At 54.9% G+C, this 25,064-nt stretch overlaps 1 protein-coding gene and 1 long non-coding RNA gene across 7 annotated transcripts in view; one reads left to right on the top strand and one right to left on the bottom strand.

Moving 5' to 3' along the window:
• The window catches only part of AGAP1 (ArfGAP with GTPase domain, ankyrin repeat and PH domain 1), a 520,168-nt gene that overhangs the window by 455,584 nt on the left and 39,520 nt on the right, over positions 1 to 25,064 (bottom strand). The window lies entirely within an intron of this gene.
• LOC116663815 lies at positions 591 to 24,592 on the top strand. 2 transcript variants are annotated; one of them, XR_004320171.1, is made up of 3 exons: positions 591 to 811; positions 22,627 to 22,630; positions 24,582 to 24,592. It is a non-coding gene; the product is annotated as an uncharacterized LOC116663815 (long non-coding RNA). The 2 variants fall into 2 exon arrangements; XR_004320172.1 differs by lacking the exons at positions 591 to 811; positions 22,627 to 22,630 and adding exons at positions 15,296 to 15,504; positions 17,558 to 17,559.

The raw sequence follows: 25,064 nt of genomic DNA, 5'->3' as shown, positions 1-25,064 counted from the left end.
GGGCCTGGGAAATGGGTTTCTATACACAAAAGCATAGACAGCTAACATTTTAACCTCAGCCACACAGGCAGTGGCTAACATGAAGGAAATATCCCACATCTGCATCGACCAGCATGGGAGCCACCAGCAACACGTGGCCACTGGACACAGAAAACGTGGCTAATGTGACTAAGGAACTGAACATCTCATTCAATTTAAACGGTCACTTGTGGCTCATGGCTACCAGCCTGAAGGCGCAGCACTGGATAATACAGACATCACATTTAAAGTATTTTATCTTGACAGCAAGACACCTGAGACTTCCTGAGTAGTGCTGCTTGCCAGGCACTGTCTTAATCACCCACACGTATCATCACACTTCATCCTGATAAACTATTATCAGAGGGCTGCCATTACCCCCACTTTACAGATGAAGAAACTGAGGTTCAGTGAAGGTGGAATCCAAATAATCTTAAGACTTAAAAGAATCAAGGGACACCTGAACAAAACTCATTTTAAAAACCAGCATCTGGGGGACGGGAGGTGTGTAGCTCAGTGGTAGAGTGCGTGCCTAGCATGCACAAGGCACCCAGTACCTCCATTTAAATCAATCAGTCAGTCAGTCAGTCAGTCAGTCAGTCAGTCAATCAATCCGAATTACCTCCTCAAACAAAAAAATTTTTTAATATTTTAAAAATTAAAAAAAAAAACAGCTTCTAACAAATCAGCCAAACATCAGCACTTAAACATTCAGTGGCCATAAAACCGCCACCAAACTCACCTAGAAAGGAGCCAAAAGAATTTTCAATTAGCAAGTCACTTCCGTCTCAAAGTCTCTGCAAAACACGAGAGAACTGGGAGGGTGGCACTACATACAGTGTGCTTCCCATGTTAAAAGGGACCCAAGTTTACCTGAAAGTCTTCGTCCGTCCCCTTTTTAAAAAGGGACTTTCTCATACGCTGCGAGATAAGGATCTGGCTTTGACATTCCTTTTGGCCAGCCAGAGGGAAACCTGCCTTAGTGAAGCTGTTCTTGCCTTGGAAGGAGGTCCCACCCTGATCCAGGCCCCAGACACACAGGGCGTCCAAACGGGGCGGGGCTAGTGCGTGGTGACAGCTGCCCGCAGGAGGCGGCGTGCTTCTCTACCAGGGCAAGGGGCCCCGTTCCTGCTCCAGGAAGAACACAAACCTCACAATCCCTGCCCAGCAAGTAAAGAAAGGGCTGGACGGAAGGCAAGCCTGGGGCCTCATTCTCAACAAGGTGAAAATCAGCAGCCGTGGGCTTTGCCTTTAAAGAGCAAAACACTGAAAGCAACAGAGAGAAGGAAGGAAAGGGGGAAGCACCGAGAAGGGGACGAGCAGAGGGACAGGCTCTCCAATGCCTTTAATCACGGGCCACTCACTCCTTGTTCTCCTTTAGATTTTCAAATCTGGGGTTCTTTTTTTTCTTTTAAAAAAATTTTTATTGAAGTATAGTTGACTTATAATGCTGTGTTAATTTCTGGAGTACAGCAAAGTGATTCAGTTATACACACACATATTCTTTTTCAGACTCTTTTTCATTATAGGTTATTACAAGCTTTTGAATATAGTTCCCTGTGCTCTACAGCAAGAACTTGTTAATCTATTTTGCATATAGTTTGTATCTGCTAATTCCAAACTCCTAACTCAACTCTGGTTTTAATGTTAATTCTATAAACATTCTAAATTTATACTTTTTTTTTTTATTAAGGAGGTGAAGAGAGCACCGATCTGAGAAACGACAGCATGCACTTCCTGGTACAGATCAGCAATGGGGATTCTGGACCCAGGTGGCATGAGTAACAGGTACCACATAGGGCTCAGCCCCAAGAGGGGACCTCACCTCCTGTGACCAGTGAAGCCAGGAAGGGCCAGCGAAGGTGAGACCACAAACCCTCCCGTGTGGTGGGCACAAGCCCACCGGTGCCCCTCTCCTCTGAATCACCTGAGTCGGGGCACAGGGCTTGCTCATGGGCTGTTCTCACGTTCGGGGAGGGCAGAACCCTGGGCTCAGAAGCATAAGGGTCTCCTTCCATTTCGCTCTTCGCTACACGGGGGCCCCCAACAGTTCAGCCTGTCTCCCCACCCGTAAAACTGATTAACGAAGCTGACTCTGGAAGGTCGCTGCGATGATTAATGAGAACACACATAAAGGGATGCCTGGCCCAAGACAGGCATCCGGAAGTGGTCAAGTTACAGCACTAGGATCCTTCCTCACAGTGTGTGACGGACTGAACCACGGGCCCACAAAGATGTCCACTTCCTAGTGTCCTGCATCGGTGGATATGTCACCTAAGGCAAAAGGGATGTGACTGAGCGTTGCCTGGATTATGCCGTGGGCCCAGTGTCATCACGAGGCCCTCACGGGAAGGAAGCAGTGGAGCTAGAGTCCGACAGGACAATGTGACAGTGGAGCAGAGGGACAGAGGGACTGGAAGATGCCAATGGCTGGCCTGGAAGCTGGAGGAGGGGCCAGAAGCCAAGGAAGACGGGCCGCCTCTCGATGCTGGAAAAGGCAAGGAAATGGTCTTCCCCTGGAGCACCCGGAGGGGCTGCAGCCCATGGACACATTTAAGAACCTCAGGCTTTCTAAACTCTGAGCAAATAAACACGTGTGGTTTTAAAGCACTACGTGCACCATAATTTGCCACAATAGCTGTAGGAAATCCACCCACAATGGTTTTCATCCCTCTCTGCTCAATGACAGAGCAACCCACACCCTGTTCTGCAACATACACGTGAACTTCTCCTCCCTGCACCTGAGCCGGGCTTTGCTGCTCTGTCAACACCCACCCGACACAGACGCACAGGTGCCACCACCTGCTCGGTGCTGGCGCGGAGGATGTGCCCTGTGCAGCAGAAACAAGGCGAACCCCACTCCACTGGCCATGCGTCATCGACACGAGAACAGGTGTAAATGCTGAGCCAAGCCCCAGGCAGTGCAGGCAGCGCATGGACAGCCACTCCGAATCCTTAAACCTGGAACCGAGCGTCCGTCTGGAACCATCTGTTTGCCTTCACACGAGCTGGTGGGATTTCACGCGACTCAGTCAGGGACGAGTTCCACATGGGCCTCAACCTGACAGCTTCTACCCTCAGTTACCCCCTTTGCAGGATGCCATCCAGGGGTCCCGATGGCCCTAGAGACATCACGAAGTCAGCAGGAAATCCCTGCTAAGAGGACCAGAGATGGAAGGGCACTGGCAGTGTCGCCCACCCCATCCTCCAGCACGCCCTGGGACAACCTCCCAGAGATGTGTCCACCCAGAAAGTACCTGGCGCCACAGCTACCTTCCGGAAATTTCTCAGCTCCGGCCCACAGCCACCTATCCCCACCCCAGCAGATCTCTGGGTGAGCATTTAGGTAGTTCAGTAGCCGCACAAAACGGTACAGGCTGGGGAGCAGGCTGCTGGCGGACGCCTGCAATCACAGCCCTGAGAACCCAGGCTGTTCACAGGCAGACCTCCGAGCTGCAGGGACACAGCACAGGCAGAGTGGGCGTGGGCCCCGCCGCGGAGAGGCCCCAGCGGGGAAGGGACGCAGCAGGACCACACGGCCCCAGCAACGATGCAGACACGGTCGAAGCAGGAGACCTCTCACAGGGCCAGGCGACCGCAGGGAGGGCAGCAGGGAGAAGAGCACTTGGAGATAAAGATGAAGACACAGAGAGCCAGGCGGTCAAGCAAACTGGTGCCCAGTGCCAGCCTCCCCCCTCAGGAGAGGAGCCACCGGGCTTGAGACAGGATAGCAGGAGAAGGAGCCCACAGCCCCGGGACTCTCCTGGGAGAGGCAGGTCCTCTCCCGTGGAAGAGACAGCCTGTCTCCTCGCTTTCTCCCAGGATCTCCATTTCCAAACATCCTCTCAGCTCACCTGTGCCAGGAAAGAGGCTGAGAATCCAGTCCACACATCCAAGCTCCGTGCACACCCTCTGCCCACAGCTGCCCACTGGCCTAGGTGGGGCCCCCTTAGAGGGGTGGACCTGGAGAAGAGGTCTATGCACCGCTGTGGCCAGGCTCGGGCTCCTGGGCTCAAGAATCCCCCCGACTCAGAATCCTCCCCATCCCAGGGCAGAGGGCCATGGGACGATGCAGGCAGAGACTGGAGTGATGCAGACACAAGCCAAGGATGCCAGCCAACACTGGCAGCTGAAGAGGCCAGGAAGGAGCCTCCCCAGGGTCTCTGGAGGGAGTGTGGCCCTTTGACCTCTGATTTCAGGCTCTGGCCCTCAGAATGATGAGAGAACAGATTTCTGTTGTTTTAAGCCATGCTGTTCGAGGCTCTTCATTTTGGCGGCCACGGGAAACTAACACAGGGCCTTTAGGGCGGGGAATTCCAGGTCCACATGTGTTGGACCTGGATCGCATCCTGCTCGGATCTGCGTCCACTCATGTCTCTCTCCAAAAGATTCTCCCTGAGAGCCGGCTGGGTCCAGCTGGACAACACAGATGACACGGAGATGAAGCACCTGCTCTCCGCAAAGCTAAGGAGGTTTAAAACCCTGGCAAGGGGCGCACAGCTCTGGGGGGAGGGGGCTGACGCCAGGTCCCGGGTGAGGAGCCAGGCTGACACCTGGCCCTGGGCTGCTCACAGCAGGCAGGCCCTTGACGTGCTAAATGGACGAGTGACGCCAAAACTCAAAGTTCAGGAGATGCCACTGCAGGCATCATCCAAAGCACCAGTACCTCCACAGGATGTGCAGAAAGCTGGCTGCTTTGGGTATTTGGCCCAAGCATTTCAGATTAAAATACCTCCCCCATTCAAGGCACCCTCGGGAGGCCTCCCTCGGCCCTCTGTTATGCCAGACAAGATGGATTTCTGCGGAAAATAATGCTCAGTAACAGTAACAGCATCCCCTCACCCCTACCCCCGAGAGTCTGACAGCTCGAAAGCAGGGCTCAAGGCTGCAATTTAAGCCTGGTTCAGTGGTCCAAGGAAAACATCCTATGATGTCACATCTTGGTCATTCGTAGCTTGACCACTTTAAGATTCGATAGATACAGGCCAGGGTCATGGTCACAAGTAGGTTTTAAAAGGTTGCGTGGGCTGTAAACTTGTGCAAAATGAAAGGTAACTGCCGAGAGGAAGGCCAGCTGACTTCTCCAGAGAGCACCCCCTGCGGAGACGCAGGCACCAGAAGCAACACGTCCTGCCGGGGAAGGGGCTCACGGAGGGACACACAGAGCCTGGGCCAGGGAACCAGAGCCCCGTGCGGACCACCTGCTCGATAAGGCCCCGTGACCCGCAGCAAGCGTCTCAACCCGCCCGGCGGGGCTCTCTTCTCTGCAAGGAGGGATGACCGCCAACTTCATCGCGACTGTGATGAGAATTAAATCAAGTAACAACTTTCAGCAGCTGACACAGTGCCTGTCGCACAAGACACCCAATAAACGTGGCTTCTTTCTCTCTCCCAGAGGGGCTCGCCCTTCCCAAGCCAGAGCAGAGTTCATTAGGATTGAGAAAATTTGGCAAACTCCTAGAATTTACTCAGAAATACATTAAAAAAAATCGCCCTACTAAGAACAGGATGATCATTTATTACAACAACCCAGGCCCCTGGGGTTATAATCTACACAGAGAGGGTTCTGGAACTACAACAACTTCCTGTCCGGCTGTAAAAACAGAACACTGTTTGGTCTAAGACCCTGGATCCAATTAATGCATTAATTTTCTCCACAGAGGGAGCCAAAGCATCTCAGTTTGTGTCCACACAGAGGAAATCGGGACCGATCCGCAGAGCTCAGGAAGCTTCTCAGGGGCGCCTGCTGCCGTCTGGGCAAGAGTTAAAGCCAGTGTAGACCGAAGTCACGGCCTTAAGGTGAGGGGTCAGATTCAAAAGGGTGGAAAGGGCCAGGCAACCCAGAACCAGAGGGAAGGGGCAGGACCGAGAGATGGCCAAGGGGCTGGGGACATGGAGTGGGTCTAGATGTCCAAGCATGGTCCCAGCCAGGGGGCTGCCTGGGGGCGCGGCCAAGGGCTGGCAGGAGGCCCACACTCTCTGCATCCCCACACCAGGCCCAGAGCGCAGACTGATTCTGTAACCTGCACGGCACCCCGGGACAGAAAGAGGGTGCTGCGGTTCCCACTTACAGAGGGGGAGGCAGGGCGGCCTGACACGGCCAAGGTCACTCCCCTGTTCGGAAGGAGCAGAGCCAGGGCCGGAGCCCAGGCAGCCTGGCTCCGGGGGCCTTGCTCAGACCAAGGACTGAGGACTTCTACAAGGAACCTAGAGGGAAGGAGGGGTTCGAGAAAAAGCCTAAAAGACAGCCTCTGGGTCTGGCGGTTAGAAGGCTGCTGGAAAGCTCCAGGCACGGGAAGACAAGTCCACGGCTGGGGGCTGAGGAGGGACTTGGGGGTTCGGGGTGGGGTGGAGGGGCCGTGGGGCCCATGCCATTCAAGAGCACGTACTCCGAGACGCACAAAGAGGCAACTTCCCTGCCCTTCTGCACGGCTAGGGCTCAGCATCGCCATAAAGGACCATCGCTCCTCCTTCCTCAACCACACAGCAGCCAAAAATGCACCCGCACCCTATAATCACTCGATTACAGTCACAATGTGTTACGACTTGACTACACTGCCGGCTCATTACAGGATGAGAAAACAAAGGAACTGTTTCAATTGTGCCTAACGGTAACAGATGAATAAAGGAATCGCTCTCCATCACGCTGAACGGCCTTAGAAGTCAAACGCCCATTTCCTTTAAGACCGCCTGAGATCATCTTCCACGTGCAAAAACGTTAGCGTTATTCACACCCCCTCAGTAAGAGTGCACATATTTTGTCATCGTCTGTTGAGAGTTTTGTGTGTCTGCTCAACTCAACAGTGTCATAGAATTAGCTAGTTTGTTTGGAGGAAAAAAAAAAAACCAGCTGGTCCGGGGAACAGCCATATGTGTGAGCTAAAATGTAAAGCCTTGTGTTTTATAAAATATGACAAAAGTCAAGCTCAGAGGACATAAAAGAAGTTGCACTTCAGCCCGGACGGGCAGCCAGGGCCTTTCTCTGCACAACAGAAGCGGCTTAGGCTCAAATCTGTCAACAGTTTTTAAATCAAAGGCCTCGGTTTCTGCCTTAATCACTAAGTCAATTACAGTTCTAATCCGAAAAAGGTACTTAATGGGCCTTTATTCAAGTTCTCAGATATTCTTCCCAAATACTGAATTAACAACTTAATCTTCTCATATCCTCAGCAGAGAGGCAGCCGGCAAGAGACTTGGGACCCCTGCCCGGGGCCGTGATGAGGGTCCAGTCGGCCTCTGTGCCAGGAGGGAGCCAGGCCCCCTTCACACCCCCCAGGTCAGCAGACAGAGGAAGCGGGAGACAAGGGGGTACCTGGTCGCTCCCACCCCTGGATCAACGGGGGAGTCGGTCCAGCTACCCCCAGCCCCGCCGCAAATCAAGATCTGTAAGCGCCCGCCTCGCTCTTCCTCCACAGACCCTGGTGGCCCCCCAACCTCCAGGGTTCCTAAAGGTCACGTGTTTGTGGATAGGTGAGAATTCAAGACATAAAGAAGTAACACTGCAAACCGTGGTGAAGTCCCCAGGCAGCCTCCTGAAGCCCCTCTGATCAGAAGGGAAGCTGAAATGCTGTGTCCATGCGAAGACTGCAGACCAGAGGGCAGAGCCAGGGTAAGAGACAAAACGGCTGTGCACTGGGACCCAGGCCGCCCTGCAGGACCAGCCCAAGGCAGCTGACCTCGGCCGCCACTCCCCTCCGCGGGCCTTCTCCCCTCGGCCCAGGCGTCATAGGAACAGCGCACTCTGAGGATGCACTGAGTCCTTTGCTGGCACTGAGTCTGATCGATGTTTTTTAGGACTTTTTCAATGGAACAGGAGGAATTCTGACGGGGTGGGGGTGGGGGCACATCCCGCAGGGACCTGAGTTTCCTGGAGCATCACCAGATCCAGCAGAGAACATAACACCTAAAGTTTACATCTGAAAAGGGAGGCGTTTCCGTTTCCTGTTGCTTCTGTAACAAACCCACACACTTAATGACTTAAAACAACATGCACTTACTCTCTCACGAGTCTGGAGGGCGGGACCACGGGTCTCAAATCAAGGCCCCAGGGAGGAACCCTCCCCTGCCTTTTCCTAAAGCCTTTAGAATCCACCCCGCTTTGGCCCACAGTCCTTTCTCCAGCAACGTGGCCCCAGTCTGGCCCTTCTTGCTAAGTCACAGGTCCCTCTCTGCCTTCGTCTCTCACTTAAGTGCCCCTGTGATTACTCCAGGCCTACGCGGTAACCCAGGCTAATCCCCACCTCAGGGTCGTTCCTCACACCTACAAAGTCCCTCTCGCCATTTAAGGCAACAGAACCACAGGTCCTGGGGATTAAGGCCCTCTCGGGGGTCATTACTCCACCCACCACAGAGGCAGAAGGATGAGGGGAGACAGCAGACCATCCCTTATGCTTAACGTGCTTTTGGACATGCGTTCACGGGCGGTCCCTGCGGTGCTGCCTGTAACGTGGGGCAACGGGGACGGACCAAGGAGTGCGGAACAGGGTCCAGTAACAAGCACGGGGCCGCACAACAGATCCGTAAAAAGACAGATCCAAGCACGCGGTGTGGAGAGACGTCCAAACACACAGTGAAGGGGAAAAGCAAACTGCAGGACGGTGTGTAGGGGCCACCGTTTTCCTTTTAAAAAGTGAGGAATTAGCGCTATCTCACGTCATGTACAAAAACTAACACAGAAGAGATCAAAGACCTAAACTTAAGAGACAGGGCCACACGACGCCTAGAGGAAAACAGACGGGTTAATATTCATGGCCTGAGACGAGGCAGTCAGTTCTTAATTATGACACCAAAGCCCACCAGGCCAAAGGAAAAGCAGGCAAACTGGACTTCACTACAAGCTTCTCGTAGCAAAGACACTATCATGAAAAGACAACAGGCAAAATGGGAGAAAATACTTGCAAACCTGATAATCAGGGTCTAGTATTCACAATAAAAAGACAAATAATCCAATTAAAAGAAGGGCAAAGGATTTGAATGGGCGTTTCTCCCAAGAAGACATACAAACAGCCAAGAAGCACATGAAGCAAAAGCACGCCCACCACCGCTAGCCATCAGGGAAATGCAAACCAAAACCACAATGAGGCCACGCCCACCAGGTCGGCTCCAGTCAGGAGGGCAGAGGTAGCAGGTACTGACTGGCAAGGGCGCGGAGAAATGAGAGCCTCGCACGCTGCTCGCACCTCGGAGGAAATTACTCACAGTAACCAAGAGAGGACAGCAACCCAGGTGCCCTGTCCACCCGTGGGTGAATCGACAAACGAAACACAACACACACATAACACAATGGAATTCCATCTTAAAGAGGGGAACTTCTGACACATGCCTCAACATGGGGGAAACTTGAAACCATCGCTACGTGAATGAAGCCAGGCACTACAGACCACAAAATCTATGGTTCTATTTACATGAAATGTTCAGAGTAAGCAAATCCATAAAGAGAAGAATTAGAGGTTGCCAAGGGGCTGGAAGGAGGGTAATTCCCAAGGGGCCGGAAGGAGGGCAATGTGGACAGTATCTACTAACGGGCACAGGGTTCTTCCGGGGGCGACAAGAATGTTCTGGAATGAGAGACCGGTGGACGGCTGCACAACTCCAGGATGGTTGCACCAAAAACCAATGACGTGTACACTTTCAAGGAGTGAACGTTACGGTATATGAATAATACTTCAACAAAGCTGTTATTTTTAAAAAGTAAAAAAAAAAAAAATGATTTTCATGGGCACAGAATATTTCTGGAAGGATCTCCAAGGAACACTACCAGTGGTTACCTCTGGGGCTTTGGATCAGGAAGCCCCTGTAACTTTCCATCTTCTGAGCTACCTGGGTTTTCCCAGAGTGAGCGCACATCACTCTCACAGCGAACAAACGCGGTCCCTGTGAGGCCTCAGCGCCCGCCCCCAAGACACAAGACGACCTCAGCGCTCACCTCCCTGGACAATTCCCAAATGGTCCTAGGACACTCAGATCACCCCATCAGCACAGTCTCACCAACTCTAAGCTGGCAAATACGTATATTTAAAAAAAACAAACCCTTCAATGAAATGTGTAATGAACTTTTTTTTCCTAATTACAAACAGGCCTGACCGAGGCTGCGTTAAGGGGACCACAAGCTCAGCTTTGCACAAGCCCCACTTCCACCCCCAGGACCGTGGGGCTCCGCGGGAGATCAGTCTGTAAAGTACGTTTATGGATGAGGGTGTGACCGTATTATTATAAACTACAGAGGCTGAAAGTCGTTGCATCTTCTAACCCAACCTTTCGAGGCCGCATCCTCAGATCGCATAGAAACACGGCTCCTCTGGGAAAAGCAGACTGTGCTTCCTGGAACTCCGGGTGAGGGAAAGCAGCCCTTCCATTGCTCCTGATGGCTAGGACCAGAGGGCAGCCGGGTTAGAGGGCAGAAAGGAAGCTGATGGAGACATGAGAACATCCTGGAAAGGCTCTGAGCATTTCCAAAGGCTTGAGAGGTCAGATTTCAACACATGTGGTTTTCCTGGTCGCACTCTATTCTTAGACTCCACCGTGTGCATCAGAGGAACCGGGAGACCGGGACGGAGAGAGGCCCCCAGAGGGTTTGGGCACTGTGGCCTCTCTACCGACACGACACCCTTCTTAGGGCTGTGCACCCGGATTCCCACATGGCTCACCTACAGACCCGGGCATCGTCCCATCCTGGAAGGCCGAGGTGTGGGCATCTGGGACAAGCCTGGCTTGGGCTGCGGGACCCAGCCCTCCTGTCTTGTCTGGGGCCACTGGAGCAGTGGCTGGGTCCTAGAATGCAGAAGGCAGGTGCAGGCCAAGGACAAAGGGACTTGAGGGGGTCGCAGGTCTTGGAGTGGGGCTGGTGGGCAGAAGGAGCTGTGACACCAAGCTCACCAGGACGCAGCTCTGAGGACTTGGGGCCATCTCTGCTGTCAGCAGCAGGAGACCAGCATGTCTGGGCGAGGCCCCACCATACGTGCACCCCTTTGGGCTCGGTACCCCCGCCGTCCTCCCAGAGTGAAGCTGAGCTCAGCACCGATCACTGTCCTCCCTCACGGCTCCTCCCTCGCAGCCCACAGACGGAAGTAAAGGAAGAGGCAGCCAGGCCTGGGAGGCTTGCTTTTCAGTCTGCGTGGCCCTGGCCATAAACAGCAGAGTAGGTGCCCCAACACTCAGGAACACAACCAACCAATCTCCTGGCCAAACCCGCAGTGGCCAGCCTCAGACAAACGGCCCACCACCGCCAAGTGGCTTTTCACCCCCAGTGCCCAGACATGCGTGGTGACCCCCAGGTCTCTCCTCCTGAGCACTTCAGCCAACCCTGGGCTCCACCGAGGTGTGACTCACAGAGCCAGGCCGCCAAGATCAAAGCAGACGTTCACACGTGTGCTTCGGGGCATCTTCCTCCTATCCTGCCAAAACAACATGAAGAAAAGCCACAGGACTGAAGGGACCCGCCTGGCCTCTGTCCAGCCCCGGACGCCACCCCAATGTGCGTGCACCCACATGGGCAAACACAGGGCATCTACAGGCGGGCATCTTGTTGTGGCCGCAGCCGGGTCGGCCTTCACTCAGAGACTGGAAAGGGAGACTGACGGGCACACGTGAACGGGGAGCCCGTCCTCTGGTTCTCAGCTGAGCAGCCCCACTGGGCAGGCAGGACGGCCCGGGGACAGGACAGCAGGCTCCTTGCATCACAGAGGGACGTGGACGGCAGGAAGAGGGGTGCCCTAGAGCGGGGGTGCCCTAGAGCAGGCGCACCTCGGGCTCCTCTAGGAAGAAAGGCTTTCCTCGCTAACCCAGAGTCCTAACAGAACGGTCCACCTGGAGAGAAGACCCGCAGAGCTCTGCCGCGAGGCCCCAGGGCCCAGGGCCCTCCATCCCTCTGAACCTCACCAGGGCTGCCCGGGGCTGCAGAATTCCGCTGAGAAACCACCTCCGCAACCTCTCTACAGTTTAACTGGCTGGAGAGAAAGTTTGTCTGGCAAACTCAAGCAACGCTTCCAAATGGTCTGAGCACGGGTGTGTAAATGGCAGGCTCCTTCCTCCCCACTAGAAGCTGGAGGCCTCACTGGTGGGTCCCCAGAGGCACCTGGAGCAAGAGGCCCAGGTGCAGGGGGGCTGAGGTCAAGGGGCGGCAGAGCGGCAGCTGGGTCCCGGTTTCCTCTTCTTGCCGGGAAAGCTCCCAGTGCGTCCCAGGGCGCCTGAGAGATGGTGGCCGCGCCCACCCAGCGCTGTGCCCCAGAGCCTGGGCCCAGGCAAACTTCCCGCATAAGAGACCCAAGTAAATCCTGAGAAGCAGCTAAGCAGGCCACACGCTCTCTTCAGCACAGACACCACCCGGCAGACCCAGGCTAATTAAAACAAGAGGCTGGAGATCAGGCCTCCCAATTACCTGCTAAATTAACGCGCTGCCTTCCAGCTGCCTCCTCCTCGGCCACGAAGCCTGCCTTCCATCAACCTTTCTATTTCTGAAGATCGCTCTCCCGGGAGCCCTTCCGCCCGCCTCCTGCAGACTCGGACTCCACCTAAGCTACAAATAAGCTTCCCTGGATTTCTGGCCAAAGGTGACCTGGTGGAGAAAAGCCTCTGTCCACCCAGTAGCAGGTGACCAGTTGGGGTGGGAGAGGCAGGAGACGGGGGGCCCTCTGATCCCTAAGCTGAGGTTCTTCCCCACATCAGTGAGGCCGTTTTCAGGAGCGAACACTACTCCCACTGCAGAGGACCAAGGGCTCCGCTCAGGAACGTCCCACGTGCCTGCAGGCGCCCCGACCGGCTCCTTCCGCTGCGGTCCCCACCCACACCTGCCAGAAGTCCCAAATCCAGGACCCTGCGGGGTGGCCATCCAACCACGGCCCTGCCGTGGCTCCAGATGGAAACTGTTAACTGACGTCTTCAGGGACCAGGCTCCACTTCACTCACAGACTCACTGCCACCAAATGCCAACCCATAGGGCAGGGACGTGTGCTGAAACCCCGACACTCAACTCGCTCTTTAAGCCTGATGATGATGGTGACTGTGATCAGAGCAGCAACAATCCCTTACCAAGTACTTACCACCTGCTGGTGCCCTGGGGGGGTTTTCTTAACTAGTCCTAACAAGGCAAAGCAGGCACTAATGCCAGCTGCAGAGAAAATAAAACCGAGGCTCCGAGAGCCGCACAACCAGGAGGCCATCACACTCACACCCATATACGCGCTCTGCGTGTGTCCGTGAGTGTAAGAGGTTAGGACCAAGGCAGGCACTGCCTCACCACACTACCTGGGCCCACAGCTAGGGTCACAGCCTGTCGCACTACAGTCTGCGGCCGGGTTCCTGAAACTCAACCCACCGGACAGCAGACACCGCTCGCACCTGGTCGCCCCTCGCCTCCACGAACCCTCCTTGTCTCCTCTGCCTCGGTTCTGAGGGCCTGAGCCTCCCGGCATCCACAGCAGCCCTGGGCACCTCAGCCTCACCTGTGTGCGCCTGCCCACCACCCCCGTGAGCCAGTGAGCGGGGGCCGCTCCTCGGACGCCGCTGGTGAGGGCAGGACTCGCCGGAGGAGGGAGGCATGGAAGAACCCACCCTTCCACAAAACCCCTTCCCCGGGGCTCTGCGCTTCATCCAAACAGCCAACGGCTCTACTTGCCCAGGCGGCCCAGTCGGTCCTCCTGGCCTCCAGCAGCGGTGAGAGTTAAACACGTACTGAAATCCCACGTGCACTATAAGTGCACCACGGAAGCGTTCCAAATCTGGTTTCCTAAACTATTTCCAGTTATAAAATGTCCCTTGATAGAACTTCCTGGCGCCCACTTCTCCCTCCTCCCTGCAGTAACTGCATGCCTCGATGCTGGCAACATGCAGAACAGAAAGCGGGTCCGAGGGGGCGCGTCCAGATGGAGAGGAGGTTCGACAGCCGTGGAGACAACATGCAGATTCATCCGTTTAACGCTTCTCTCGAGTCCTGCTCAAGGGGCTGGCAGGGACCAGACTAAAGCCGTCGTACCTCAGCTCCTCACTGGAGTTGGCCTCTGCGAACGTCCTGTGTCTTTTTAAAACTCAAATGTGGAGAGCCGGGACATAGCGCCCTCCCCACTCCCAGCCTCCTCCCCCACCACTCCCAGCCGAGGGGTGGCGGCCACCCGTTCCGGCGTCACCGGAGGTGCAGGGCGGCACCACGCTCTCCGTGTGCTCTGCACAGAGGCCCCCCCGTTTCGCCGCCCAGACCACCAGTCAGGGGAAGAGCAGAGATGAGCCCCTTTTTCCATCCCAGAGAAAGCTCCCGGCTTGCCCTTCTTTTTTTAAAGGTGCCTTGCTCACAAACCCCTGGTACGCGCCCTCCAAGAACCTACCTGGGAAAGAAAACAACTCAGCTGTCTCCAAGGTGCCTGAGACCCTGCCCAGCTCCTCCCTCCTCACCTCAGGATCAACAGAGACAGCAAAGCCTGGAAATCCTGTCCCCAGAAGACGGACGAGCAGGCAAAGTGGAACCCAATACAGCTCCCGAGAGTGAGATGCAGAGCGGGGCCGGCCTCCCCCCGGTGGTCTCACCTGTGCAGGACGTGGTCTCAGGTGATGCTGCCCGCCCTCCCTCCCCCACGGGTGGAGCACTGGCCGCCACGTCCAGTCCCGCTGAGCCTGCCGCCTCTTCCCTCGGACGTACATTCACTTTTGAGAAACCCAGCTTCACAGGCAGACTCAACAAGCTCACTCTGCGGCCACAGCACGGACAGAGCCTCACCACTGCATGGAGCACGGTGCCTGCTTCTCAGGTGAAGGACCGAAGACGCGCCAGCCCAAGTCCCGCTGATTGCCGGCTCCACCAGGGCAAACACCTGCCTGCGGCCGTCAGTGCCTTGTCAACCGGGCTTCCTGAGTGGACAGGTCGGGGGGCCCAAGAACGGGCATTCCTGACAGCTGCTGGGAAGGGGGGGCATCACTGCCGTCTGTGCCAGCATTCGGGGTGAAGAAGGAAGAGCTGGACCATGTCTGGGGGACCACCCTGCCCTCTCTCAGCCGACCTCCGTCAGATGAGTGGCTGAGAAGATGCTGCCAGAGGCAAAGGGCTTCGATTTGATACCGAGCTCCTAAGGCCAGAGGCAGGAAAAGGACCCCAGGGGAGACTCCAGCTGCAGGGCACAAACAAGGGACAGGCCCTGACTTCCGGGGCCCCCAACACTGCAGCAGTAAAAGCCTCGGGCCACCTGCGGGCGCAGGGATGACCCACCCGCAGGGCCTGCTGTCACGGTGCTGACCCTCCCCCCCAGCCCACACCCCCGAAGAACGAAGCTCTAGTCCTACTTCCACCCCAGACACGGACGTGCACCCAGCCTGCCTGTCCCCCCAGACTGTTCATCCAGCATCACACGGGCACAGACAAGGACTCCATCATGTTATAAACAGCACCTGCAGTCACCTGAGAACCCAGAGCCTCTCCTCACCCCCACGTGGGATGCACCAGCCCGCAACTCACTCCATCAGCTCCCACCATTTCCTCCAATGCTGGGAGTGGGGGCTACTAAAGTAGCCACGGAAAACCCCCGGCCACAGTGCCTGCAGCAAGTAAGCCAGAGAGCTGTCAACAAGAGGCAGGCAGGGGTGCAACCCCACCAGACAGAGGTGACCTCTTGACAGCTGAACCCATCAGAGACATGTGACAAGGTGTCTGCAGATCACTCTGCACAAAGGCTGCAGAGATAGCCCCAGGCTTGGCCGTGGGCTTCCCTGGGAGGGAGGCTGGACCTCTCCCTGGTGGCTGCCTAGAGCGGCAGGAATCTCTCTGATGAGGCCCCAGGCCCTGCAGAAGGACCTGCCCACGAGGGGGCCCACAGTGGCCTCCCTGGCATGGACCCAGTGCAGGCTCTGGGGCGGGGCCCTGCCTTCCAGCCCAGGTGACACCACACCCACGGGGTGAGCGCACCAGGGACCAGAGGGCACAATAGGGCCGCCCTGCTCGCCTTCCTGACTCCCTCCACGCACGCAAAACAGAAGGACAACAGATTAACGGGGCCAACCAGTGCTTCTCAAACGCTAACGTGTCTACCCACCACGTGGGGACCTGAATGTGACTCCCGCGCAGGCACACATCCTGCATCCTTAACGTGCCCCCGGGGGCTACTGGTCTCCTGTCACACAGCGAGGGGCCGTCCTTATTACTGCCTCGCATCTTGAATTAACAATCCGGAGCGGTTTAAATGGGTCTCCTACACAGACGGAAACTGCTGCGGGCACTCAGACTGCTCGTTCGCGTGCTCAGAAATACCAACTTTTCATGTTATTCACCAGGCGCTAAAATGTAAATGGTATTAAGCTTATTTTTAAAAAATTAGACGGTGGAAAGGGGCTTAAAAAGAACAAACTAATCCAAGAGAACAAAAGCTGCCCATAAGGCCCGAGGAAGATTAACGGACAAACACAACGTGCCGGGAAAGCAAGGACAGGCCAGCCGAGCTAAAAATAGAGGCTGGACGCTGGCTGGGGAGTGTTCCACATCCCCTCTAAACCTCGGCGGCGGCTCTCCAGACCGGCGGCTCCGGGCACTCTCAGGGGTCCTCGAGAGAGGCACTGAGACCAGCAGGCTTGTGCAGTCTGCAACCCCAGACACTGTCCTTCCAGAGGACGGTGATGGGACATCAGCTTCTGGGACCTTCCGCGGCGGGGGGGGGGGTGGCACTCGCTGATTCTCCCCACTCCTCCCCGCTCGATTAGCTACAGGAGCCTTACACACAAAGGGTCTGGGGAGCCCCGTTTATTCAGCACACCTGCCCCCAAAACTGTGAGCAGTAAGATGCCAGAGGAAAAGGAAGCCTGAAGCTCTTTAGTCACCAAGTACCTAGAGGCTGTTTCTCCACAGAGAACCAGCCACCGGTTCCACACCAGCCGCAGCACACAGTGCACCCCCCAAACCAGACCCTCCACACAGTCAGAACATTCCCCAGGGAGGGGGGACACTTCTGTCAAAGGGCAGATGCAAAAGCAGGAGGCCAGCCACAAACGAGGGGGCGCGGCTGTGCCAACAAGATGTCACTTACAAAGGGGCAGTGGGCCGGATCGGGCCGCGAGCGGCAGTCTTCTGACCCCTGCTCTGGACGCCCCCCTTCCTCACACACGGGGACAACTCCAGAGTGAAGTGCGTGTGCCACCACACACAGGGACAGACGGGGAACGTAGCCGCCTCCCAGCCGAGCAGCTCAGGCAAGCGAGCGCGGCGAACCCCACAGCTCCTGAATGTCGGCACTCCAGGGAACGGGCCGTGGGCCTTTACGGCCCCGGTGTTTCTGAAAGTGGGTCGGGGGGAGGTGAGAGTTCTGTTCCGTGGAGAAGAAACGAGGAGGGAAAAACGAGCCCACGAAGCGGCACCTCCCGGCGCGTCTTGCCGCGGGAAGCCCCTGCCTGGAGGCGCAGAGGCCGCGGGGAAGACGGCGCATCCGGCGCAGGGGCCACTCTCGCGGCTGCCCGGCTGAGCGCGGAACGAGTGCCCGAGCAGCTGGACTTCGCTCTAACAGGAACCTCGCAGCAATCACTCTGTCTTCTTGCTCTAAAGGGGACCTAACTGTTTTTCAGGACATCAGGGCAGGAGTGGTAGCCAGAGCCCAACCCTCCCCAGGCGCGGCTAACAGGTACTCCCCAGGCCTGTTACCACTGCAAGCGCACCTTCACAAAACCACGCTGAGGATGGGCTGGTAGACCCGACCTGCTGCAATTTTCCTGGGCTCTCTTCTTCTCCGTGCTCAGACACGGGAGCAGCTGCCTGTCGCCTCCGCCCTCAAGTTCACCCCCACTGCCTGCAAATCTGGCCTCTCGCAGGAACAAGGGTGAAGTAAGGCCATCCTCACAGTGTGATGGGCTCACACAAGCCAAGATGAGGTTACCGGGGAGGCTGACGTCAGAGGGATCTGAGTATTTCCTGGTAGAAACATCCTCCTTTCCACACCCAACAAGCGAGATGCACATTCACCGTGGCAGCACCGAGCACAAGCCGCGGACTGGATCTCAGGCACACCAGACACGCTCTGTGAGGAAGGCGGGGTGGGTGGTGAGAGGTGGGGACGTATACGTCACATGAAGGCAGGCCACGGGAACACCAGCGGGCAGGAGCACCGATGGCCCACTCCCCCATCGATCAGATGAGCTGGCCTAGGGCTCGCCAATCTCTGTGCTAACGGATCTCACGGCGCCCACAGGCTTCTCCTGTGCCAGGCTGAAACTTCGGCCTCATACACCTTGTGGCCTCATTCAGCCCTGTTTAGTTCTCCCAGGCTGGCTGGCTAAAATATGCTGGAAGTACATGACTCGTCTCCCATATAACGCTCTAGATGTTCCGAGCAGTAAGTGATGCTCTTTTAACTGGGACCAGCAGAAGCGCGGGAGCTCCGGCTCGCTCTCCGGGCTCCGAGGTTCTGGAGAGTCATTCGAAAAGTCAACACAGCCGCATATTACTGCCTGGAGTCTTGGCCACGTGCTGGGACGGAAAAGACAGATAAGAGAAGAAGACAGAGATTTGTTAAATTACGTCTTAAAGCCTTCTGGGATCACAAGAGAAAGTATGTAACTTTGGCAGTGGCACCAAGTGGCTAAGCCGTGTCCTCGGGGCTGATGACATGGGGTCTAATTCCCAAGTGCACAGCCTCCGTCCGCTCCCTGCCCTCCAACGGAGACGGGACAGCATCACTGGGGTGCCCTCACACCACCACCCTAAAAATGTGCATTTTCTGTTAAATGGTCAAAGGTGTCTCTTTGGCTCCAGGGTTCACCACTGAGCACAGCTTCCGGGTGACACGCAGGTCCCCATGGACCCTGCGTCCAGCACCGCAGACGGTCTGCATCCTCACTCTGCTTCCACAAGCCGCTTGCTTCCCGTTAACCTTCTTTACTCTGCTTCTAGATTCACAGCAGCATTGCAATAAAATCTTTCCATTCTGTCACAGAGGAAACTGAAGGCCGCACAGGGGTAAAGGAGGGGTGCACGAGGGCTTGGGCCAGCAGGTCCTTGTTCTGGCCATGTGAGGGCACCAGCCTGGGCTGGACTCCAGGGCGGGTGGTGAAGGACAAGCCATCCCCATCACCCACAAAACACACCCCCAAGCTCCCAGCCCATCTCCACCGGCTGCTGAATGACCTGAAATAAATCTTGGATGGGAAGCACAGTCATCTCGGCAGGACCCCAGCCCGTTTCTCAGCAGAGCGCCAGGGCAGATGCGCCCAACCCAGGCACGGTTCCGGAACCGTGACTCCTTCCCCGGTCAGGATGCCAGGAACCACCAGGGGTTCAACCTGGCTAGTTTAAAACCAGGCTATGTTCAGGCTACAGCCTCCACTCTTCTCGTCCCCTCTGTCCCTGAAAAAGATTCTTAAGCCACTTATTTTCTCTTGGTGGGATGATCAAAGCCCCGAAGAAGGACGACCCCACTGGGGGTGGCAGAGGGCCTGCTGGGCACTGAGCCGTGGGCTTCCCTGCAGCTCCACTCTTGGCACAGATGAGTGAGATGCACACACGAGGCAAGAACTCAGCGGAGCTGCAGGGGGACAGCCCGGATTGGTTTGGCCTGCTCTGGTGACAGCTGTTCCCATGTCTCTGAAATTCTGCCCTCTGACCCCGTCCATCACAGACAGACCATTAGAGTCCAGTGTGGAAAATAATCCCCTTGTAAGGCAAAGCCTGGGCCAAATTCTGTAAGAATGAGGCGGGTTCAGCCGAGACCCTGGCGGTGGGGGGCAGATGTTCAGGCAGAGGGAGCCCCCCCCAAAGGCCTGGAGGTGACTCTCACGTGGAACAGAGAGCAGCATTTCTTTTTTGTTTCTTTTTCTTTTTTTTAATTGAAGTGTAGTTGGTTTACACTGTTAGTTTCAGGTGTGCAGCAAAAGCAATTCAGTTATACATATATATTTTTTTCTTTTCAAATTCCTTTCCATTATATGTTATTACAAGATATTGAATTAGTTCCCTGTGCTACACAGTAGGTCCTTGTTGTTTATCTATTTTATATATAGTCATGTGTATCTGGTAATCCCAAACTCCTAATTTATCCCTCCCCTGCCAGAGAACAGTGTTTCTTAACCCATTTTTCATTACTGATTTTTCTCCTAATCACTCTCCTCCATGAAACTGCACATCTGTGTACACCCTGTGGCCCACCACAGACCACTGTAACAGCCACGGTTTTTTCTCCTCCTCCCAAGAACCAACTTCCCCCCTTACTGAGGATGCACGGCTTAAAGGGCTTACAAGCAGCTCGGGTGGTCGACAAAGCAAGAAAGGACCTTGCTCTGCCAACCGGTGGGGGTCCCCCAGGGTTGGGAGTGTCTCCTTCTAGGTCCTGCCAGCCTCACTTCTATCAGAACCCCGATCTCTTCCCTGCTCTGCATCCAACAAGCACTCAGCAAGTGCATCCAACAAGCACTCAGCAAGTGCATCCAGCAAGCACTCAGCAAGTGCATCCAGCAAGCACTCAACAAGCACTCAGCAAGCGTCAGCCAGTGCTTCACATTTCGGCAGGTAACTGGGTGGGGGAAATGTGGTTCTGGTCCCTGGTGCTTTCAGGACCAGTAGAGCCAAAACAGAGTCCAATCTATCCATCATAAAGCAACATCCAACAGGGCCAAAATAAAAAGGTGTTACTGCAGGAGACAGAAGGGCTGAAGCCACGAGGGCCAGCGGGGGAGAGTTGCCGGGGGCGGGGCTCACACAACGTCCCTACAGGCAAACAGCCCAACGTCTTCATGAAGTAAATGGCTTCAGGACACAGTTGCCGAGTTTGACTGAATCTGACTGTGTGTTAGAAGCAGAAAACTCCGTCTCCTATTTCCCCTGCATCATTACCCGCAGTTGCAAGAGACTCAGGTTTTTCAGCTCAGTCTCTAATTGCCTCTAAACAAACCTCTACCTAAGGTTTCGCACACTGGCCTACGGAACTGGGGCTGGATGCACTGCTTCCTTGAGACTCACAGCCTTTGAATAACCACCCCTTTCTTTCAAAAGCAAAAATGCTCACACTCAGCTGTACAGCTGTGCTAAGTTGTAGGCAGCATTCCTAAACACTTGGACTGTTTGCAACATGACAAGTGAGGGTCAAAATGACTTTAACCAACAGCACTATTATTAACAAGCCCTTTGAACCTAGGTGGGCCATTTGAAACAGCTTCGGGATGGTCCACATCTTGAGACCCTAGTGCCTCATCTTCCCCAGCAGACTATGATCTGAACAACAGAATGGTGACACCACGGTTAAGAGAGAGAAGGCTGGGGAAACAGTAATTCTACCCCACAGGGTGTAAACGGCACATCTGTATGCTGAAATGACTGCTGGTCTCATTAGAACATGTTTTAATTCAAGCCAAAATTTTAAAGCTATCAAAAACCTCCACCCACAGAATACAGGACCTTTGAGAAGGTGGTAATGTGACCCTGGACCAGTCTTAAAGCAGGAGGAAACAAAGCCATTCTGAAATCCGAGACAAACGCCTCCCTAGAGCCAACATTCCAGCAGGAAGACAGATTTTCCCGGTTAATCAACTGGAAATTCAAGTTTGACAGTTATGGGAGGTTGGGGGGAGGGTGTCCAGCAGGCCTGTGTGCCTCTGACCGGCCAGGCACACACTGCCCCACCCTGGGGGGCGGGCGCGACAGACTCCTGTGCATCTGGGTGGCTTCACTGCAACCAACAGGGGAAGGGGCTCGTGTGGTTGGCCCTCACGCTTTGAGAACCTGACTTCCGGTGAGCAAAGCCAGTGTAGTGTGCAGCCCCACTGACTGCGAGAAGGATCCTATTTCTACCCCAAAGAGGCTGGTCAATCCCCAAAGAACAACCTTCCTTCTAAAAGTTACCTAACAGAAACTAAACACAGAACATCTAGAAGGGAAAGTCAATCCCTGCAGAACTGGAGACCTTGTAAGCGATGCCGGGTGACACCAATCCCCCACTGTTCTCGCACATTTTCCACAAAGGCAAACTGCAGCATCCTCGGTCTCTGCTGGCTTTGCTCCATCCTGCCCCAATGCCTGACAGACCACGGCCCACCACTGGGTTGGGGATCTGTGCCACTCACTTCCGTCAAGTTCCTGAAACCAGTGAACCCTACATCTGATAATTAGCCTTCACTCATAAAGATGGCCACTCACATGTTTATTAAGCTTCTGTGCACCTCCAAAGTTAGCCTGATAAAAACGTAAGCCCCCCTCCACCCCTCAATCACTCTGTATTCAAACATGCCTCCTTGAGTGGGGGGTGGGGAGGGGGGCACGGGACAGCCAGCACACGAGGAACGGGGCATGGTCTGAGCCAGCCTAATTCACAGGAGTGTGGGCAGCAGATATATGAACCACTGTTTAAAAAAAAAAAAAAAAAAGCTGCCAAGCCCTCGGCAGGATGTCATGGTAGATCCACCCCATGAGCTCCCTCCTGAGTCCATGCTTTGGGAGGGCACACACCACCAGTGGAAACCCCAGAGAGCATCCATGAGGGCACGTGAGGGCTCAGGGTGGCCGTGGTTCCTGCTCACGTGTAAGGTCTGAGCTCACTGCGGGCGCTCTCGGCCGTGGGCACGGCTAGGTTATTCCATAGGTGCACAAGGAACTGGACGAGCCCAGTAGGGTCTGCTCATAAAAATACATTCTGCTCTCAGGTAGAGCCGCGATGCTTCTGCAAGGAGAGTTCCTTCTCTCCCCAGGAGCACTTATCCTGCTGTATAAGTAAGTGCAGAAATGCAATCACTACCTTCTTTTGCTCAGCCTGTTTGGAAACAGAATGTCAAGTTTACCATCTAACAATCCCCACCCCCGCACCCTGGAGGAAGCCACGCCCAGAGAGGGTGGGGGGCGACCGTGGGAGAAGGTGGTGGCACCCCGACCCCAATGCCCAGTCACTGACTGGCCCTGCCTTCCTTCAGGCAACCACACCTGGGCCCTTCTCTGTTGTGACGTGGTCTGCACCCTTTGGAGATGATCGTGGTTAACAGATACACTTTGTTTCCAGCTCAGGAAAAATGACCTTTCCAAGCACCATGCTCCAAGTGAGGCAAAGCCCGGAGCGGAGACACTTCAGACTTGAAGGACAAAGAGACCTTTGCAGGAGAGGTGAAAGTTCAAAGCAAAAGCAACAGGAGGCAGCCCAGAGCCGGGCCAGCCCTGAAGGAGGCTTCCTGCTCCCGGGTACGGTTTCATCCCAGCCCGCCAGCCTGCAGGGCAGGGCTCCAAGAGGCAAAAAGATCCCTGAAGAGACACAAGTGCTCAGACCTTCCGGCTGTCTGGAGGGTGAGGCCTCGAAAGCACCCCCAGGCAGCCTCAGCCCCTGCCGTGGAGCTCGGTCCAGCAGCATCCTTCCTCCAGCCCCTCACCTGGATGCTCCAACAGTCTCCCCGTTAAGAACGCCAAGCCAAAGCTGCAGACTCTGGGTTAACAATCTCCCACTGAGCATGCTCCACAGGAGTGGAAACTTAATAGCAATGAAGCAGATACCTTGTAGCCTGAAGAAAGGCTACACTGTAGCCGGAGGTCCTTCTTACTGACACTTCAGCACATGCCAGGCTCAGTCACCTCCCTTCTCCGAACCTGCCAGTGACCCTGGGCTCCTTCAGCTCCAGCAACAACCAGCCCTCCTCCTCAGGGTCCAGCCTGTCCCCAGTAGCAGCCTCCACCTGCCTAACAGGTCCCAAAGAAAAAAGCCAGCACCCAGAGGCCCAGGGAGGACTCCACCTGAACATCCTCAAATCCCGAAAATGAAGGACAAGATCCCAGCTGCAATGTGGTCCCCCATTCTAACAGCTTGGTTCATGCCGGTGAAGGTAAAATGCAGAGGCTTTTCTTAAAAGCCACTGAGGAGATTAGTGGGGCAAGTCAGGGCTGGAAACAGGGCCGCACAGTAAACTGGCCCTGGATTCATGCTCCGCGGTCAGCGGTCACTGCGGACACATAAAGGACAATATCTGATGCTGAAGCATCACGACGCCCATGGGGCAACCTCAAGTGGTCCCGTGAAGAAGAACAAAAACAAAAATTCACATACACAGAGACAAAGCAAGTGTGGTAAACTACTTTTTTTAGGTCTCAAAGAAAATCAACTTTTTCAGATCATCGACATGTAAAATGTATCTAGTTCTACAAGCATTTTAAAAATCACATCAAATTTAGGTATTAGGGTCAGATGGGTGAGGAAGATTTATGGATTTTTCCTGGTATTATTTGATTTTTTTTTTTTTTTTTTTTAAGCAGGAGGCAGGTATCATCAGAAAGAAAATGAGATTTTACTTTTTGGTGGTGGAGGCTGGGAGATGACGGGCTCTTTTGATCTGACAGAGAAAGCACTGCCTGAAACCGCAGGAGGAAACAAACTGCCTTGATTGCTTCCTTTTCATCTAAGGATTCACTTCCACTCCCACGTGTGCAGACAAGGAGGGGCCCCCTGCGGCCAACATCGAGGCCCCAGCCCTGGCCCCAGCCCCAGCGCTCAGGATGGGTCCCTGCTCTCGGACTTCCAACGCCTGACCTCAGGCTTCTGGCAACTGAACCACAGGAACCCACTCTTTGAACTGCACTTTGCTCCCCGGGTCCTGCTCTGAAGAGTCGTTGCAATAAATGAAAGTGAAAGATACACAAACAGTTCCAGCCGGAAGAGCAGTAACCCTGCTTCCACAAAGAGTATCGACTTCCCCTGGAACAGAGTGATCACTCACAATCTGGGTCCGTATCCATTTTTAAAATGTCAGATAACATTCTATGTCAGCAGGGAAAAAAGGATGCAGCCACTAAGAAGAGGAAGACGGAGCCACGGTGGTGGCCACGCCGAGTACCTCTTCAGCAGGAACTCTATACAGCAGCGAAAATGAAAGCGCCAGACCGATGTCTGTCATTGTGACTCAGCTGCCAACTCGACGTACAGCCAGGAAACGCAAGGCAGAGAGCCACGTGCACATAAGCCACATTTCATGTAAAGTTTACAAAAGCAGGCAAAACCAGGCAATAAATATTTTAGGGGTACATATATTAAATGGTAAAACCATAAATGAAAAAAAAAATGGAATAAAAAGAAAATTTAGGATAGCAGTTACCGGGGGAGGGTGGTGGGGAGCAGGGTCACATGTGGGGAACT

The sequence above is a fragment of the Camelus ferus genome, chromosome 5, assembly GCF_009834535.1.
Source record: "Camelus ferus isolate YT-003-E chromosome 5, BCGSAC_Cfer_1.0, whole genome shotgun sequence".
NCBI lineage: Eukaryota > Metazoa > Chordata > Mammalia > Artiodactyla > Camelidae > Camelus > Camelus ferus.
Note: the sequence above shows the minus strand (reverse complement) of the source record. Positions and strands in the feature narration are given on the sequence as shown.